Raw genomic sequence first — 5,928 nt, 5'->3', positions numbered from 1 at the left:
GGTACTCTCGTTCCTATTGATCTTGAAATTGAACGTACTCTTTGTAGGATTCAGAGAGAAAAAATGGCCAACCTCAACAATGGAGTTAACCAACCCGAGGCAAACCAAAGGCTTCCCATTCAACCCGTGAACAACATTCTCAATGGAGGGGGTAATGACACGCGATCGATGATGGAGATCCTTGCTCCGCATCGCCCTCAAAACCGCAACGGAATCGTCGCTCCCACCATTCCGGCCAACACATATGAAATAAAGACTAGCATGATCCAATTGATCCAACAACTTGGTCAATTTGGAGGGGAACTCCATGAGAACCCTAACGAACATCTCGATAAATTTCTTATATGTGCCGATACTTCTCGGCAAAATGGTGTTCCGATTGAGGCTGTACGACTAAAGCTGTTTCCTTTCTCTTTGACAGGACAAGCGTTGGAGTGGTTGCACTCGTTGGAGGCGGGATCAATTACATCATGGGAGGAGCTTGAGAAGGAGTTCCTTTCCTACTACTTCTCGCCGTCCAAAACGGTTAAGTTGAGGAATGATATCACGTCCTTTAGGAAACTTGAATGCGAGGCCCTTCACTCAGCTTGGGCTAGGTTCCGGAAGTTGCTCCGAAATTGCCCCCTGACGCGGCCTCGCGCGGTTGTGGAGCGAGGCCGATCTTAGGGATAAGTGTACCCCGTCGTTATCAAGTAATAAATTCTGGTTTAGTCCATGTTATCGTCCACATGATTTATTTCTGCAAGTACCGAGCTACTCGATCTCGGATGTTATCTAGGCTTAGGGGGTTTTGAGTTTGTTTTGTTAAATTAATCTACTCCTAGGTTGAATTATACTACTCCTAGCTAAATTATCCGATTCTAACTAAGTTATTCTACGCCTAATTGAATTACTCTACCCCTAATTAAGTTAAACTACTCCTACGTGATCTTTTACCAATGCAATTAACCGAAGGAACATGAAGGGACACGATGATAATGAAAATAGAATGTTTAAACAATTGAATTGAAACCTAAGTCACTTGTGTCCAAGGCGATTAACCCGACCTATCCTCCTAAAGTCCCTAGTTCGTGATTCCCTTGTAAGGCCGAAACTAGCTCTAAGGCTCAGTAATTTGGGCTTAATCTTCTATAGGGTCGTCAATCCTATAGGCACTGACTAGGTCAGATTCAACTCGCAATATGTGCCAACCTAATTTTGGGATTATCGAGTGAGTTAAACCAATCAGACAAAGCGTAAGACAAAGATTAAAACATCAAAACAATTGAATAAACAAGAACTATAATATATACCAAAGATGGAAACATTGTCACGAAGTTACAATAAACCTAGAATTCATAGCATGTATCAGAGGCTAGACAGAATGTAAAAGAAGAAAAATCCCTTTCAGGGAACCTGTCTACCAATGCAGGCATCTTTCTAGGATTTAAGGATGAAGCTTGAGCAATCCTCGGTGAATGGAGCTTCAGAGGTGTCTTCAATGGAGGTTTGAAGGATATGGAGGAGGTGGAGAGGATTTCTCAAGGTGAAAAGCTAAGAAAATTACAAAGGAAAAAGATATCTAAATTACAATGGAAAAGTCCTATTTATAGACGCGGCTCGAGCCTCGTTTTGACCTATTTTCGTGTCCTCATTGGCGTAGGAAGACATGGGACCAATCGTGGCTTCGTGGGGGCGAAATTGGTCTTTTTGACCAATTCCCGCAGGGCTGCTCGCCGAGCAGGGCGAGCTGCTCGCGACGAGCAGCCCCCTGCTCGCCGAGCAGGCACCTGGTGGCCTGCTCGGCGAGCAGGCATGGTCTGCTCAACGAGCAGGCCTCCAGGGGCCTGCTCGGCGAGCAGAAATGTCCCACGGGGCCCTGCTCGCCGAGCGTTTTTGCCCGGAACGCGCTCGATTCTTGCCGAGTATCCTTTATGTCCTTTTTCGCCCGAACTTACACATGCGCACGTATAGAAACTCCAGATAACATTAGTCCGAAAGCTAAATTGATCTGTCAATCGCTTATTTTGAGCAAACGCTTCGTTTGGTGTGACTTTTGACGGACCAATTAGCTTCAAAAGATAACAGAATTATACTATGCATGCTATTTCGGCCGTATTTGCCTAAATTGATCATAAAACGAGCCTAAACGACGAAAAGTAAATAGAACGTTTCCAATTTCTAACTAACTCACACAAAAGCATTTAAATGCGAGAATTGCTCGCTTATTAACTAAATAACTCTAAAACCCGTCCTAAAACCGTACCCAAAGATAGGGGTTTTTGACCCCTATCAAACCTCCTCGCACTTAAAACTTTACTTGTCCCCTAGTAAACTAAAAAACTAAACCCGCCATCACAAGCAAGCTAGAAAACCTCCCGGTTTGACTAGGTGCTTGACACAATTTCGAGCATCTGTAATTACATGCATTCGGAAATACAAAGTAGAGACACGATATCCAAAAGCCGCATTTCAATTATCATGGGTCATAGTTTTAAGCAAATGGACACATGTTCAATTAAACGAGCTTGAGGGGATCGCTAAGTAAAACACCTCACCATAGGTAGTTCACTCATTTCACACAATTTTTGGTGGCTAAGGTGTTTACTCTCGGCTTATGTTCTTGCTTAGGATTACGTTGATTTTGCACGTTCATCCGCGTTCCTCTACTATGCTATATGATTCCGATGATATCAAAAACAGCTTCTAATCGGGGTTGTAATGTGGTTAGAGGGTTAAAGGTACAACAAGGGTTAATAGTCCTAGCGCTACAAAAACAAAGTTTAAATGGCTTTAGCAAATATGAAGTGACTGAGCTTTTTTATTCATCCCTTATTATTTTCTTTTTGGGATGTTTCCTTGAGACGTTTTTGATTTTTTAAGAACTGGGGAATGAAGTTCTTCCCTTTTGTTCGTCTCTTTTCTTTTCTTTTTTTTTTCTTTTTCTCTTTTTCTGTTTTTCTGTTTTTTGATTTTTTTTTGGATAGTGATGCTCATTCACTTCTTAGCCTTTTGGCTTGCTACTGTAATGCCATAAACAAAGATAAAGCGCTAGAAAACAAAGGCTCTAATTGAGCTTTGCAAAATAAATTGGGTTAAATAGCAAACCAAGTTGTGGTTTGCAAAAACAGGTTAGAACGAAAGAAAAATCTATAAACTACAAAAATGTAGGCTCAAAGGGGCTTCCTAGAGTGGATGAAAAAGAAAAAATAAGGTAAAGAAAAAGGTTAATTCTAATGAGGCTGATTCATCGTTTATCATCTCAAACCATTGCATGTAGGTTCAACATAGTATTAGGTGCAAAATCTGTAATCTTCCACAAGTCAAAGCATTCACACAAAAATGTCAAGAAAAAGAGCTTTTTGATGTTCGCTCTTAGGCTCAAATTCAACTCACAATTCTTTGGGTTTCAATTTTGTGTTTACTAGTTTTCCCCAAACTCAAGTTTAATGTCACATGCCTTCAATTCTTAAGTTATCTACCTAAGTAATGATTTTAGCATTTCTTCAAAAGTAGGGTCTAAATGCAAACTTCAGCTCATGCTTTTACAGATACAAGAGTTGTGTCCTACGCCTAAACTAGTTGTCATGCAAGTTTAGATTCGGTTCTCAGCCCTCAAAGACAAATAACGAAGTTTAGATTCGAAGGAGGTTCACGGTTTTAGGTCCTAAACATGCAAAACATAAACAAAACCCAAAAACGCTAAACTAAACTAGACACGACGCAACAAAAATTTAAAAATTTATACAATTTTTGTAAGTTTGTCTACCCCTCCTCCTCACACTAAAAATATGCAATAAGTTCCAACATTGCATCACTAGTCATGAAGTACGAGTGTAAAGAGTTAGGGTGGAGAAGACAACTTACTGATCGGCCGGGGGGTATGGCCAAGGCATGTTGTAGCGCTCGCAGTAATCTGCCGCTACGTATTCAAGACCCGAAAGCCTTTGGTCCATATTCTGCTCAAAGTTGGTGAACCGTTGGTCCATCTGTTGAACAGTGTTAAAGGTCCGTAGGTTAAGATCTCGCATTTCTGCCATCATGGTGTTGATGGCTTGGAACTGGGCCTCCGTCCCCGGCGCTTGGTGTTCCCTTTGGTCTCCTGCTGTCGCAGGTTCTTCTTCCTCAGGTCCCTCGTCCCTATGCTGTTGTGGAACTCGTGCTCTTTTCCGTCCCCCTCTGCTAGAGCTTGCTCCTCCGGTTGGGTTCCTGTTTAAGACTTCATGAAAAGTAGATTTCCCCAAAAACTTGGAGTTAAGCAAAGTAGGGTAAACAGCAATTTCGGGATTGTCCAAATTTTTGAATTGGCTCTCAAGCAGGTTGGTAACTAAGTGCCCAAGACCTAGGAAACCGCGTTTCCTACTCGTTTGGCTTGAGAAGCCTTCAAATATGGTCTTGACATTATTCACGTGTTTGTGGTTAGCCACACACCATAGTATGAGCAATTCTGTCTTTGAGACTTTATTGCTCTCGTTTTTGCCCAATAAGTTGTGGGCCACAAATTTGTGAACAAGGTTGAGAAGTGGGTCTAGGAGAGCGACTGGGCTAGCAGTCTGGGAGTCAAAGTCTGATATGCCTGTCAATTGTTCCCAAGCCATATCTTTTGTCATAGGTTTCTCAAAGCCTGAGATTGCCTCTGGGTTGTTATAGACTCCCATTAGGGCTGCTAGTGTGGTGTCATCGAGACGGTAAGGTTTACAGTTTAGTCTAAAAGAATGTTTCCCACCGCCCAAGGGTAGCTCTTTTTTCCAAGTGGTAAAAAATTCCATAGTAAAGTTGTGATAAATTGGAGTCTGTTTTGTGGCTAGTCTATACCAGCCGTGGAATTTGAGGATTTCATTGAAATCCTTTTTTAAGCCTATACTCGACAAATAAGTTTGATTAACAACTATGTGGGTAGCAAGATCTTGCTTGGAAAATCTATCGTACAATATCCCCTCACGTTCATCAATAAGACCAAAGGGTGGATCATACTTAGCTTGGAGGCTTTCGTCGAACTCGACCTCAGATTCGGCTTCATTCTCGACGACGACCTTGGCTTTGCCTTTCCTACCCATAGTTCCCGAGGAATAGACCAAAAATGGAATAGTTAGGACATATTTACAATTTTTAACATAAACCCCCAAATAAACCATTCATAGGCATAAACCATAGCTTTAGGAACTTTAGGGACTAAACCATAAGTATTTGGTCCCTAAGTGTTTTACCCGTAATCCACAAATTCATGCAAAATTGGAGATACCCAATGACTAAAACATGGTAAGAATGCAATTCATAACTCTATTGACAAGTTTCTAACTATAATTTGAATAGTTGAACTTTGAGCTAAAATGGGGATTTTGCCCAAATTGAGCAATTTCTCCAAATATCCACAAATTGAGAATAGAAATCACACCCAAACTATAAATTAATCAATATGTCAACATAATTTGCAAGGAAATCAAGAATTTAAAAGCAAACAAGAGATTTATTTGAGAAAAGAGAGAGAAACCTAAAACTTAGGTTTTTCTTAAATCTCAAAAATTATCACCCTAAGCTAAAATCTAAGCCTAGAAACATGTTAGAAATCAAAAATAGGTAAAGATTCATACCTTATATCTTGGATTCGGGTTAGAATGGTGGAATTGGGGGGCTAGGAAGAAGCAAAAGGAGAAGGAGAAGGGAAGAAAGAAAGAATGGAATAAAAGAAAGAAGAGAGAAGGGAAGAAGAAGGTGGGGAAGGGGATGATGAGTCACCCCCCTCTTTTTCTTATTCTTTTCTCTTTTCTTTTTCTTTTATTTATTCTTTCTTCGTTCTTTCTTTTTTTTTGGTTCGGGATTTTTAAAATCCCGAATAGCCCGTGTCGGCCGAGCCGGCTGACTCGGCCGACCAGCCCGGCGAGCTGGGCATTGCCTAACTCGCCCGGGTTGGGCGAAATTCGTTTTTTTTTTTTATAAGGCGTGGGGGAA

The sequence above is a fragment of the Euphorbia lathyris genome, chromosome 7 (assembly GCF_963576675.1).
Source record: "Euphorbia lathyris chromosome 7, ddEupLath1.1, whole genome shotgun sequence".
Taxonomy (NCBI): domain Eukaryota; kingdom Viridiplantae; phylum Streptophyta; class Magnoliopsida; order Malpighiales; family Euphorbiaceae; genus Euphorbia; species Euphorbia lathyris.
Note: the sequence above shows the minus strand (reverse complement) of the source record.